Source organism: Triturus cristatus, chromosome 11, assembly GCF_964204655.1.
Source record: "Triturus cristatus chromosome 11, aTriCri1.1, whole genome shotgun sequence".
Classification (NCBI taxonomy): domain Eukaryota; kingdom Metazoa; phylum Chordata; class Amphibia; order Caudata; family Salamandridae; genus Triturus; species Triturus cristatus.
The window spans coordinates 194,184,403-194,199,819 of NC_140594.1; positions in this window are offsets into that span (position 1 = coordinate 194,184,403).

The window sequence follows — 15,417 nt, forward strand, 5'->3', positions numbered from 1 at the left end:
GAGGGATATAGTTGCTCCAAGGTTGGCGAACTGCAAGGTACCAGCCTTGATGTTCGCCGACGATACCCTCCTGCTATCCAAGTCCCCTATGGGAATACAGAGGGCCTTAAATATCTTTTACTCATTCTGCAAGAGCAGGGGCCTAGAGATAATTCCTCAGAAAACCAAATTTATGGCTTTTAATGCAGGAAACACTAGAAACACTACATGCCCTAATCCCGTGTTTGAAGGGAAATCATTAGAGAAAGTGAGTGTTTTTGAATATTTTGGAATAACACTTACCCAAAAAATGGAGTGGGGGTACAAATAAAGAAGGATAGCCTTAAATTGGCCCAGACAACGAGGGGGGGGAGGGGGTTAGCAAAGATGCATAGGAAGTGCACACACAAAATGGTTGGGCCAGTGATGGAAATGTATAATGTTCAAGCTAGGGGGGCGGCTCTGTATGGTGCAGAAATCTGGGGCCACCGGCCACCCGACCCTCTATAAAAGATCGAGAATTCCTTTGCTAGACAACTTCTGGGTCTTCCGAAAAGTACACCGCTCACACCGCTTCGAATGGATCTTGGGGTTGGACCAATTACAGAGGACATTGCCCTCAGACCCCTATTACATTGGCAACGCCCATGGAGTACCCCAGAACTAGCCGTTTATAGAGAGGAGCCGAAGGAAGTGTTAAATTTACAGGGAGCAAGTTAAATCTCATGGCTGGTTTATATTAAAAATTCTCTAACAGCTATGGGGATGAGCGACCTATGGGCTAGTGCAGAAGAAAGTTACCTGTCAATATCTAGGAAGGCCCTGTCAAAGAGCTTTAGGGAATACAAACTCATTCAAATACAGGGGAGTCCCGCGATTGGTGTATTGACCACAACCTTCTTAGAGATAAAACAGCAATACAGGTTAGAAACTGCACTTGATGATATTCATCCAGCCCTTGCTAAAAAGCTTTATCTGCAGTTTAGGTCTGGAGCATTGCCATTATGCGCTTTAACAAACAACTAGGGGGGGTGGTCTGACCCAGGGTTGTCCGTATGTATCAACAAACCAGCGACAGACAAACAGGTATTTACCGATGGTTACCACAGCTATGTAGAAACCTCGGAACAAATCACTGTGCACATGCTTTTAGGATGCTAAAATATGATACTAGTGTGCCCATTGTGTATTCAGTTTCCCGTTACCTGTGGTGTGTATGTCGAGCTATTTTAAAGTTAGGGCTTGCTCAATCTGATGATTACATTCAAATAATATGATTGGTTGTTTTTTAAATCCCATTTTGCTATACTCTAATGTTATACATGTGTACTTTTTAATTATTCATTAATTATTTTTTTTTTTAATTCAGGAATTTTATAACCAACACTGTATTTGCACATGCACTTTAACATTGGAAAATCCAATTGTAATAACTGTGAAGTATTTTACTTTTTTTTTTTTTCTATTTGTGCTTTTATGGCCTGTCAGGCTGCGATAAAGAATTTCTTGACTTGACTTGATTTTATAACCCAATACTGCTGAAAAGTCTGAGAATTCTTGTAATAATGGGGGAATAGAAAGTTTGCATTAGAAATAATGAGTAAGATATCATCTGCGTTTTTCAGAGAGCTTCAAGTGTTGGTCTCTGTATAAAAAAACAGAAATAGAAGTGTTATAACAATTGCAAGCCAGAAAGGGCTCAAGGGAAAGAATAAAAAGAAGAGTTGATAGTGGGCAACCGTGTCAGACATCAAGGTGAAGCGAAAATCGGTTTGAAACAATACCATTAACTATAGTAGAAGCAGTGGATGCCGTATAAAGTAAAGAAACCAGATTAATGAATTTAGGCCCAAAACCATGCCAAAAGAGTGATTCAATAAAAAAGATCATTCAACTCTATCGAAAGCTTTTTCTGCGTCAATAGATATTGCAGCCAGGGAATGAGATAGAGTAGAAGCCTTATTTAAAACATTGAAAAATAACCGAGAGGTATCAGAGGTTAATCTGCCCTTAACAAAACCACATTGTTCTGGGCCAATTAGATGGGGTAGTAGTGTTTCGAGACGTAATGCCAATAATTTAGCAAAAATGTTATAGTCCACATTTACCAAGGATATAGGGTGCTAATTTTTTCAGAGTTTAGGATCTTTACCTTATTTGTGAATGAGACAAATAGAGGCTTCTGCTTTCCTTACCAGTGGAAAAGAAGCATTGAAAGAGGTTAAAGAGTTTGGGAAGGAGACAGTTTGAAAAGTGGAAGTAAAATTCTACTGAGAAACCATCCGGACCAGGGGATTTATTTTTCTTTAGTGAGTTAAGAAAACTAGCAATTTCTTGGAGCGAAATATCCAAGTCTAGGGAATCAAAATCAAGGTCAGTGGATAAAGGAGATGGAATATTGCTTAAATAGGAACCAACAAGAGAATTTCATGCGGGCGCTTCTGGAGTATGTAAATTATTATGAAACGTTGTAAATTCAACAAGGATTTCTTTATCTCTAAAAAGATGCATCCCCTCCGCTGACTGAATAGAGTCGATCAACGTCCTCTCTTCTCTAGATTTAAGGTATTTAGCTAAGAGTGAACCAACTCTATTGAGGCCTCCATAATATCGGGCACTGCTACGAAGTAAAATAGATGAAGCATTATCAGTGGAGATGTTGTTAAATTCTAGCTTAGCGTGAATAAGCTCCTGCAGGGTAGAATCAGATGAGGAAGTGTAAAATTGATGTTCGAAGTGCTTATTATTGGTTAATAAGGCCTTATGCTGAATGCGAGTGCCCTTTTTTTTCCTGGCTACACAATTAATAACAAAGCCACCGGCGGTGGCTTTAAAGGTATCCCATACCAAATTGAGGGATATAGATGGACCTTCATTCAAAGAAAAGAATTCTTCAGCGAAAGAAGTGAAGGAAGATAAAAAAAAGTTGGATCCTGTAAAATAATATTGTGAAATCTCCATCTAGAAGATTTGGGCTGCGAACGGAGCAAATCAAAATCAGCAATCACCGGAGCATGGTCTGATATTAAAATGGGCTCGATGAAAGACAAAATAAGATTTTGAGCTAGAGGTTTAGATAGAAAAATGTATTCCAGTCAGGATAAAGAGCCATGTCGTGGGGAGAAAAAAGAAAATTCTGTTTGATTTGGGTTACATAATCTCCAGGCATCTACTAGATGTGTCTGTGTTATTGTGTTATGAAATTGTTTATGGGTTTTATGAGGAATGAAACGTACCTGGGATTTATGATCAACAAAGGGGTCCATAACCTGGTTACAATCACCTCCAAGGATAAAAAAATCATCTTTGTGTTGCATAAATTTATTTGTAATAGCAGGCAAGAAGGCATAATATGGTTGGGTCGGACCATAAATATTAAAGACAGTCAAAGAAACATTATTATTAATGATCAGTTTAACTAAAATCCATCTACCATCTGCGTCTATTTCTTAGGAAACAACAGAGCATTTCAATTTTTTGTGACATAAAATAATAACTCCATTCTTTTTTGTAATTCAATGAGATAGAAGAACAGAACCAACCCAATTACATTTGAGCTTAAGTGCCTCAGCTTCTGATAAATGAGATTCTTGTAATAAGACTAAGTCAGGATTATAATCGGCTAAATGTGAAAGAATTCTCTGCCTTTTTATTAGGTTAATAAAACCTTTTACATTCCATGTAATAACTCTGAATACAAGAAGATAACCATAGAAGTAAAAGCAATGGAAATTGACAATAGTGAAGGAGTATAGGAAGAGCAATATGTCAAGCCAAAGGGTAGAAAAGAAGCATGTAAGAGAAAAGAGGGAAGAATAGAACCGAGCATTTTATTATATAGCACAAGAAAGAAAAGGATAGGTTCAGAGCAAAAGCAAGAAGAAGGGTAGAAAGGGAGAGTATGAAAGGAAACAAAAACAGAAAAGGGAGAGATAAAAAAGGGAAACAGAAAAGCCAAAAGAGGAGACAGTACATATCCATAAAGGACGACTGAAAAGACATACCTGTAGAGGACAAGAACGAAATAACACTGGGGTGGTGACGACACACGGGAGAATGACACGCTCAAGACAGGGGAGTCTGAGCCACACCAGGGGCGAAAGAAGAGAACAATGAGGAAAACGGACAAAAAATGTTAACTACATCAGACGAACCTGCAAGGATACAAAAGAGAACAACATAAGTGATATCAAATACGGTAAAGCCTTCAAAAAATTATCGTCTGACAAACTGAGATATAATGAAGAAGCACAAAATAGGACTACAATTCAATAACAATAAGAAACACAATAGTTACAAGCAACTATAAAATGATAAACCATTGGAAGGATCAGCAGTGTCCATGGTATTCAAAGTGTGAGAATGAATAAACTTCTTCAGTTCCTCAGAATCTTCAACTGACACAGTATTATTTTGGAAAGTCACCTTGAAAATGCATATCTGGCTCCAAGAGAATGAAGAGGAGCACGAAGGTCAAGAAACTCTTTTCTTCTAGCTGCGGTGGTATTGGAGATATCCTGAGAAAGGAACACTCTTTGACCCAGCCAAGACACTTGGGGGCAGATTTATGACAACTGGCGCATCCCTGCATATCAGCAGGGATGCGCCAGTTATTATGCGCCACAGCTGCGCCACCATGGATGCGCCGCATTTATAATGCGGGGCACCATGGGGCAAAAATGGCACAGATGCGTGACGCATCTGTGCCGTAAAAGTGGCGCATTGCTGGAGTTGCGTCACAAGCGCGACGCAGCTCCAGCAATGCTCTGGGGGGCCCTATCTGTACAATGCTGCGTCAATCCTTACGCTTGCTTCAAGCAGGCGCAGGGTTTTGACGCAGCATGGGCCTAAAAGTGACTGAGTGAAATCTTGTAGATTTCACTCAGCCACTTTTAGGAGGCGTTCCTGCGCCGGAACGCCCCCACCTGCCCTGGAACGCCTACATGTGGCGTAGGGCTTTACAACGTGACGCATCTCCCAGATGCGTCACGTTGTAAATACCCCGCACCATGGCGCAGGATTTGCGCCGCTGCTGCGTCACAAAAGTGACGCAACAGCGGCGCAAAAGTGGCGCAAGTGCAACATAAATCTGCCCCTTGACGTTTAGCCCTAGCTGCAGAGATGACCAACAACAAGTCAGTAAATTTCAAGAAGAGGAGGATGACACCTCTAGGCTTGTCCGGAGATGAAGACAACGATGGGCGAGGACCAAGCTTGTGGGCTCTCTGAATTTTGAGTGGGGTTGAGGAGGGCATGTCCAACAACTTTGGCAGAAAGGAGGAAAAATGGAGACAGGATCGTCTCCTTCCAAAGCGTCAGTCAGACCATAAATACATAGATTCTTCCTCCTGTTTCGGTTTTCCAAATCTTCAGTGTGCTGTTGTGGCCTATGTACCTCCCTTTCCAAAGAATTGAATCTCTGAGTCTCGTCCTGGATATCCAAAAGTTGCTGCTCCATTACAGAAATTCTACTCTCCATTGAAGACCACTTTACGTCCAAAAGCTGCATTTTGTTATTCGTTTCCTCTACAAAAGGACGCAAAGCTTGAATCTACTCCAACAGCAGCTCCAAGGAAATAGGTGGTGACAGCTTATCAGCTTATCAGGAGAGGGAGGATCATGCTTCAACCGTTTTTGACGCTGAAGATGGTGAAGGAGTCTTATTTACTATCGACTGTGATGAGGAAGTACGAGTAGAGGCCTTACCAGCCATTTCCTCAATAACAGGTGATCGTATTACTGTTGATGAGTGAGAAACAGATCTCGTCAAAGGTTGCCCTTTAGGGATCAATACAAATTGGGGTTTTCTTAATTTTCCCATAAAAGGGGAACCATAGAACTAGATGGAAAGAGCAGAAGCAAGTTTCTAACGGTATTAGCCCCTCTAAAATACTGCCACAAAGTAATATACAGCCTCTGTGACATTAAAATCTCTCACAGATAAGCCTTAGTATAAAGCACTAAGCTGAAACATAATAAAACGCCATTGCCAGGATAGTTAGTATGGTACAACTACTAGGGCATGCCCAAACTAATGTTGAGCCTCCACATCCAATTTCCAAGATTTAGAGCGGTTCTTAGATTTGTACAGGAAATTGTAGATATCTGATAAGAGATGTTTATTTGAGTTACAGGTGATGAACCAGAGCTCAAACTTAGTAAGGGGGTGACCTGCGTGTGGACGCACCTGGGGCTTGGTGACCCTGTGGCGCAGTGCCAAGTATTAAATGTAAAGACATCAAGAAATACACTTGCTTGAAAAACTGCATGCACTACAAAAACAATGTTTATGAATAGTTTAAAACAGTTTCAAACATGAAAATTATCCAAAGAAATCTTGATGTATTCAAATAAACATCCAAACTCAAATTGATTCAAAAAGAAATGTTATCTTTGTTGAATGATATGAAGTAAATGTAATCAAAAACACATCAGTGATTGCAATAATATAGCATTATACATGATACTCGTTTCCTTGCCCTATGCATTTCGGGACCCATCGTCCCTTCTTCGGGGGCTACTGAAATGTAAACAAAATAATAGCCACAAATTACTGTGCTGCATTCAACAAGTTGGTGCTAGCTACCAAAATAGTACAACACCCACAAGCAGAAGGTGAAAATTAACTGAAGAGACTGAAGGCACTTCCTGCCTGAATAGTACCAGTGGAACGCTAATACTCCGAAATAGACACATGCGTAAACCCAAGAGACATAACAAGTTGCTGTCACCCATGCTGAGATAAAACAGATAAACAAAGTGCCACCAGAACCATAGATAGATCGTGAATGGGAAAATAGACGATAGGTGTGATTGGTGCAGAGAAAGTGGATCTATGACCACATAAACATATGCATCCAAAAAAAGTTCTACAAGTAAGCGAGCTTACTGTAACGTACTGCCGAAACTATATTACGAAGTGAACTGGATTAACAAGTGGGCACCTATACGTAACTAAAAGAATTGAATATGCGTTAAAAATAAGAACGATCGTGAGGAAAAAAAGCGCAAATAGAAGCATTTGGTTACAACAACTAAGGTGATACGAGTGATATTACCTCGCTGTTTGGAACATGAAAAATGGAACCTAAAACCAAAACATAAAGAAAAAAGGATGCGCTGTAAATACGATAAGCAGGGAAATCGCACTGAACTTGGATATTCAAGTTCGATTAATAATACGGACACGGAAAACTGGCACTAGCAAACTCACCGGGTGATCCAAATGTAAACAGCCCTTCTGTTTAGAACGCGTATCCTGGTGTGATGTCCGCAGCAGGATAACCTCTTCGTTTAAAAAGAACAATTCCCGCGGTAACTGGGCTCTGATCACTTGATCGGAACAACACCCTTGTTTAAAAAAGAGTAATGGTGAGAAATAATCATGGCGCCCATATTGGTGTGGTGCGCGTGAAGCGCCGGTTTAATAAATCTGTGTATGAAGGGAAATGTGTAGAATAGATACCAGAAACCTGTGTGATCTAATGGAAATGTACATTTAGTGCTGAAAACCGAAATGCGAGTTAAATCCCAGGAAAGAATTTGAGAACACACAAAATGGAAGAGAGTCCCACAACAATAGTTGAAACACAACAATTTCCATGATAAAACTGGCAATCTGCTGTATGACACATAGGTTTACATAGGTTGATGTAAACATAGATTACAACCTAACATTAACAACATATAAAATATCAATTCGGCGATCCTTTACGGCGCCAAACTTTGGGGTTTCGCCGATCTTTCTCTTCTGGTTAAGGCACAATATAAATTTTTTAGAATGCTCACGGGCCTTCCCTGCTCCACCCCTGTTAAACCGCTCCTGCTGGACCTTGGCTGTCACTCATTTGACGACATTGCAAGGTTTAAGCCACTGGCCTTTTGGAGGCGTTTATGGACAGTCCCCGAGTTGAACCTTTATGCCAAGGCCTTTCTCGATGTGCGATCCATCCTGGGGGCTGGCAACATCCCCTGGTTCAAACAGACTAAACAACTCCTGGACTCTATGGGGTTAGGTAATCTATGGACCGATCCAGCTAATAACCCCTTTCCCTCCAAGAAAGACTTTAAGGGCCTTTATTGGTCAATGGTGCAGCAAAAACATTTAAATTCAGCTACTGCAGAGTCCTTGACAGGAAGGTTCCTAGCCCAAAAAAGAATCCCTCTCCTCGAAGCTTACTGGGACACTATCACCAGACCTTGTGACAGGAAACTTTACCATCAATTTAGGGTAGGCTCACTTCCGACTAATTCTTTTACCAAAAAATGGAAGGGTGCTTCCAGTGATTCCTGTAAAAGATGTATGGACTGTATAGATTCTGTTGGCCACATCTTTTTTGTTTGTCCCGCTTATGCCGCACCCAGAGCTAAATGGCTCAAACCATTATGTCGTACTCTGGGTACAAGACAAGGGTCAGAAGCACTTGAAATATTGAGATTTGAGCCTAGTGAATATGTTGCTATTGCTGTCGCTAAATTTTTGGCTTGGGTTTGGTTTATTCGAACAAAGAGGCACTAGGTTATAGCATTATTTTTATGTATTCTGTTCATGTTTTGTTTTCTTTTATGTATTTTTTATGTATTGTAACTAGGGGTGGGCGGAATTTGTGGAATTAACCTTCGCAAATTATCGCGAGAATGTTTAAAATTATCGCAAACAAGCAGAAATATCGCAAAGATGCGGAAGTTTTTTTCCGGCATGTTTGCGAGATTTTCTGCATGGTTGCGGGTCGCCAACTTACCCATGTGGTTGCTTGCGGGCGCGGCCATCTTGTTTTGAGTTGTTCTCGCGGTGCATGATCGCGAGAAGAAAGACGTGATCGCGCGACGCATGACGTCACTGCGGGCGCGAACTGTCGCGAGACAGCGCAAATGGCTAAAAACAATACAACATCTCATGGAGAACGCGACCGGATCAAGAAAACTTGTCGGCGAACGCAGGGATTCAGGTAAGGCGATCGCGCGCGCGCGAGAATGTATCATTTTACAGCGCGAGCAAGAAACAAATTATCGCCAAGCTGCGGAAACCGGAATTTTTGACATTTTCGCGCTCTCCGCGGAACGCAAAAATGTCAAATTATCGCAATTTCCGCGAACGGAACGAAATTTTTGCCCAGGCCTAATTGTAACTGTCTTTTATGATGTAATACATCGACAATAAAGACTAATGAATGGAATGGTTATTAATTGGTCTGTGGCTGAAATGTGTGTGAAAAAAATATAAAATGATGTGGGTGACTGGTAGTATACAATGTATGTGGTGAAATGATAGGTGTAACTTGTGAATAATTAAATTTATAAAAAGCAACTTAAGTCCAATTTATCCTCATGAAACATCAGCGGAAAAATGATGGGTGTTAATCTTGCAAGTAATGAAATTTATAGAAAGCAGCTTAAGTCCAATTTGTCATTCAGACCCAAAGGCATCATGGTATTGAGTTTTTTTATCCACAAAAACTTCCTTTTGAGACAACATTCTACTGGGGTCAATGCCTCCTTTGATTTGTAACTTCTCCAGTAATATTATGCCCGTGGTCAAGCCAATGGACTACTTAGTTGGAATTGATATTTTTATTACTGATCATGCTCTTGTGCTCTCCAATGCCTATCTTTATTTTTCTCTCTGTTTTGTCGATATATATGATATCCGCAGGGACAATTGATGCAATAAATTACGTTTGCAGCACTACAATAAGACAAGTGTCTCAAGTTTATATTTTCTCCTGTTCTGGGGTGTGTTAAAAAATTCTGTTGTATTACATTATTGCAATGAATGCAATTGCTACATATTTTATGCCTGTGTATTTAATGTTTCTGTGTTGATTTTTCTTGGCAAGTAGCTCCTTGAGGTTTTGACTTCTAGTATATGCAAATAGTGGTGGTCGGCTGAATGAGTTGCCAAAATCTGGTTCTCGTTGCACCAATTTCCATCTCCTTATGATGATCTTTTTTATGATTTTGGACCTTGTGGAAAATTTTGATACAAAAACCTTCCGATTAGTGGGAGATTTTTGTTTGATACTAAGAAGTTCATTCCGATCGATGTTTTGGATCCGATTCTAAGCTTGTTGCATAATATCTGTAGGATATCCCCATTCTGAAAATCTGTGTTTGATTCAAAGCATCTCCTGCTCGAATTTAGCAGTAGTGGATGATATTCTTTTGGAGCGAAGCATCTGGGAGTATGGCAAGTTCTGCACTATCTGTGGAGAGTGGAAGCTTTGAAATAACAAGGTATTATTTCGATCGGTAGGTTTAATGAACACACTAGTATTAATAGGCAAATTATCCTTCTCCACTAGAACGTCCAGGTATGGTAACTGGATATTACTGATGTTGTGTGTAAATTGGATCCTGGTGTTCTTGGTATTCAAAGATTCAATTTGTTGTTTCAAGGATGCTTCAGTGTGTGAACAAATTAAAAATATATCATCGATGTACCGACAATACGTAATCAAATGTTGATGCCAAGCTGGATCTTCAAAAATATGCTCCTGTTTAAATGCGTATGTGGGAGCCCCCCCAAAACCCATGGATGTTCTACTTATTTGAAGAAAGAATTCCTCTTGCCAGCGAAGGTAACTGTGCTGCAGGCAGAATTGCAGTAATTCCATCAAGAAAACTTTGCGCGCACGGATTTACGGCTGATTCAAGAGAGCCCATTTAATGGCATCAAGTCCTTCTTGAAGGGGTATTGAGGTGTACAGTGATGTAACATCTATGGTGCACAATAGACATTGATTGCTGTTTGTCAAGTCCAGATTCTGTAATCGTGATAGAAAATCTGTAGTGTCTCTTATGTAGGATTTCCATGAACGTACAATGGGTTGTAAGAATTGGTTAATGTAATGCCCAGTGGTTCACAAATAGACCCACACCGAGACATAATGGGTCTGAAGGGTGGTGGTGTTTATGAATTTTGGGCAACATATAGATATGTGGCCTTTTGGGAAATTGTTTGATGAGGAAGCTCTTGGTTTTCGCTGAGATCCAATCCATATCTAATGCATGGTCTAGGATTTTTATAAGAACTTGTGAACTCTCTGAAGTGGAATCATGATCCAATTTTAAGAATGTTGTTTCATCGGCCAAATGTTCTTGTATCTTTCTATTGAAGAATATGGAATCCATGACTACAAGAGCGCCTCCTTTGTCAGCAGGCTGAAATACTAGATTTGCGTTGTTAGCCAGTTGTTTCAAGGTGTTACGTTTGGATTTTGACAAGTTTCGACTTTTGCATTGGTGATATTCCAGTTTGTTGAGGTCTTGTTTAACTAATGATTCAAAGGAATCAAGCATTTTATGGGATACTGGTGCTGTAAAAGTACTCCTAGGTTTGAATTCTAAGAACTCGTGCTCTTCTTTGGTCATTGGGTTAATCAAAACATTGTCAAAAAAGTGACGTAGTCACATGGAGCGCATAAAGCAATACAGCGTCAATTCTGTTTCATGAATGGTGGTGTTGTATGTGGGTACAAATGTAGTTCCTTTGTTCAAAATTTGTAATTGTTGTGTGGTGAGAACTTGTGAGGAAATGTTTATGACCTTTTTTTCTGGCTCCGCAGATTTTGTCACACTTTTTATTTCGCTTTATCTTTTTCCTCTACGGATTTTGAGGGTCCTCCACTGGCTTTTGCTGATGTTAAATCCGGTGGTTGTGGAGGTTGTTGACCTTTGGATGAAAAAGATTAAGTGGAACTCATCTCCCGAGAGTCTTTGGTTTCTATTTCTGTGCGACTTGTGGTGGCAAGTGCCAAGTATTGCCAGTACGCTTCTTTGGGGATCACATGTTGATTTTAAAACCAGAGGTGACACTAAATGCCTCTATCTCTGCCAGAAGGGGAGGGAGAGAGAGTAGCGGTTGAGTCAGATATAGCACCACGTCATCCACATAGAGCAAAATCTTATGCTCTCTATCTCCCATACCGATCCCCATGATGGTAGGGAGTTGTCTAACTCTTTCGGCAAACGGCTCCATATAGAGCACAAAGAGGAGGGGTGAGAGTGGGCACCCCTGTCACATGCCCCGCCCAATCTGAAAAGGACGAGAGGCGACCCCATTCACTCTGTTGCATGCCTGTGGATTACTGTTTATGCAGTTCACCCCCAATACCAACTCTCCATAAAAACTGTCGGAGATAGGGCCAATAAACCAAACACCTTCTCGCCATCAACCGACAGACGTACCACTGAGATCTGTGTGCGCTGCGTCTTATGCAGGAGGTGGCATAAACGCCTGGTCCCATCACTGCAATTACGTTCTGGGATAAAGCCTGATTCATCCGGGTCCACCAGTTCTTGCATGTGAGGGGTGAGCCACGCCACCAAGATACTTCAGATCGACATTGAGAAGAGAAATAGGGCGGTATGATGCACATTCCAGGGGGTCTTTCTCTGGTTTGGGGTTCACGAGCACTAGGGCCTACGACATCGATGGGGCCAGCCTCCCAGTCTCGCTAAACATATGAAACAGCCGTGTCAGGAGGGGTTAAGATCTGATGCACAGATTTTATAGGCGTCGGCCGAAAAGCTGTCCTTACCCAGAGCTTTCCCGGGAGAGAGTTCTTGGATCGCGCATAAGACTTCCTCGGATCTGATATTCGCTTGATTTGGTCTTCCAAGTTCTCACGCTTAGCTCTCTGATCCCTGTTAATGCCCGCCGCAATGGCTTTAAAGCGGCCCCTCAGGACTGCCTTTAGGGCATACCATAGCTATATATCGACCGTGCCCACGTCATTCACAGCCAGGTATGCGTTAATCGCGCCCCGTATTTCAACAATATTGGTATCATATGTGAGCAGCTTATGGTTCAGTCTCCATGCCCCTTGTCGGGGGGTTCCCCAGGGAGGAGTACTGTTAGTGCAGTTGGGGAATAGTCTGAAAGTGCCACTGTCCCTATGGCCACATCGGTTGTAGCCACCATGACCCGAGGCAAGGTCCAGAACAGGTCTATGCGTGCGTACGTTTGGTGCACCGCGGAAAAAAATGTGTACTCCCGGGCTGTTGGATAACGGTGTCTCCAGGCATCTGTAAGTCCATCCTCCCCAATCTCTGTAGCTGCGAGTCTGATATGGACCCTAAGTGTCCCACACCGAGAGCCTCTCTATCCATCTGAGCGTCCTTAGCTAAATTAAAATCCCCCCTTATCCCCAAGTCCTCATCTTGAGACTCAAGGATAGTGTGCAGTGAGTTCCGGAAGGTGGTTTCCTATTGCTCATTGGGGCTATAAGCGGAAGCTATTGTGTATGCGTGAGTCCCAATTGATACCCTCAATGCCAACAGCCTGCCCGGTACCTCTGCGCGCACTTCAATCACCGTTCCTTGGACATGCGTTGCAAAGAGGATAGTTACCTCGGCCCTCTTCCCCAAACCCGATGATAAATACTGGCTGTTGAACTTTTTCGACCGGAGTCGTTTCCAGTCAGCATGCAGGAGATGAGTATCTTCTAAGAGGCAGATATCACACTTGGCATCTCTTAACAAAGCAAGAAGCACTCGACTCTTAACAGGTGAGGTAAGTCCCTGGACATTAAAGCTAAAAATAACCACCTTAAGGCCTGCCATTGGTAAATGTCATAAGCATAAGCCTTGGCAGCCACTGGATGAAGGGTAGCAAGCCTGAATATGCACAGCCCCTCAGTCTCATCTTCCCACAAAACCCTGTCAAAAGCCCCCTTACCGGTCCCCCCTCCCTTCCTCACTTCCACGCACCGCCTGTCAGGTGGAATGTAATAGGTATCCCGTGTATGGTGGGGTGTAGGATGCAGCTGCTTGTCCTGAAGCCCTATAGCTCCCCCTAGGAAGAGATCAGCCAGGGAGCATAGTCATTGTGGTACAGCCTCCCATGCCACCCCTTGTAGATATGACACATGGTAACCCTCACCTCCGCTTGTTGTCGGTGGTCTCACAACTCAGAATGTTACCGATCCAGTCTTTGTGAGGACCTCGATCTTAGGAGTCTAGGAGAGAGAGGAAAAGAAGGAAAAGAAAAACAGAGCGAGAGAACAAATAAACAATTGTTTCGCCATCCATTGGCAGTGCTTCGCACTATCGTGCATGGGTCCATGTGTCCAGCGGCCGGTCATCACCACTCCTGAAGTGGGGCTCCCCTCACCAAGGCCGAAGTCACTTGTTCCTGGGTTTGGACCATCATCTCCGCCTGTGGGCCCTGGATCTGCAGCTGGGGGGGATTACTCACGAGCGGGGTCACCAGTACCCTCCCGATCCTGTATCTGACGCAGAAGGGTTTACCTCTCTTTCTGGCGTTCTTCCTCCAACGGCTTCGGGTTGTTACTCCTTCTGAGGCCTCTTCTCCGATTCAGCTTAGGTGGTTTCCCAGAGTATGGCCCTTCCTCCTGCGTTTCCGAGCCTCCTGCTTCTGCCAGTGCATTCCCGAGGATTTCCTTTGCCTCCTGTAGATTCCGCACCACCCCTAGCTCCTTATTCCAAGCAAAAGACCCCATCTGTAGCGTACTCCTCGGTCTTTGGCCGGCCTCAGATCTTTGCGTCGCTGGAGAGTAAGCAGCGAGAGGTCCTGGAAGACTTCCACCTGTAGCACATCGAACTCCACATTGGCAGCCATGATGATCTCCTTCTGTCGGTATGAGTGCAGACAGGTGAGGATATCCTGTTGCTGACCCGGGCCGGAGGGAGGTTTCCCGGCGCAGTGGGTGCGATCCAGCATGATCTCCTTATTCCTCAGGTCTGGCGCTATATGTCAAAAGGAGCGGAGTACCTAGTCCTCCAATTTGTCTCCATATGCTTGGATTGGCACACCTTTGGTGCGGATAGTGGATCACCTCGAGCGGTTTTTCAAATCTTCCAATTTGAGATGGAGCTCCTCATTCCGTTCGCGAAGATCTACGAGTTCCCGAGCCTGTTCAGTGATGTCTTCTTCCCTGCGGTCCCCATTACGTTCCAGGGAGTCCACATGATCTCCCACTTCTTGGATCTCTGTTCGCAACTGTCTGTTGGCGGAGGCCATATCTTGCCGCAGGCTTGCAAAATCGTCCCTGAGTGAACTAAACAGCTTCTCCAGGAAGCCCCGCGTGATCGGGTTGTATGCGTGCCCAGCGTCTGAGTCCATCTTCTTCTCGACAGGCTGGGCCATCTGATGTTCGGTTCCAGAACCCCCTTTTTTCTTTGCAGCCGGCTTTTGAAGATGATCTTTAATCGTTGCATCCTTCTTTGACCGCGGCGTAGTCATTGCAGTGGTCCAGTGATGCGTGGGTCCGAGGACCGTCCAGACAGAATATCTTCAGGTGGGAACCAGCTCCCCTCCACCCACCCACTAGGCAGTGGTCTTAAAGATCTGCTCGCTGATCACTATGGTCTGTTGCCAGGAGGTGGGGAATGACCACCAGCCTCCGAATCTCTCCGTCCATCTGTCGACCCTCACCTCGCCAAGGACTGCCGCTTAAACCTCTGCATTGTGGCTAC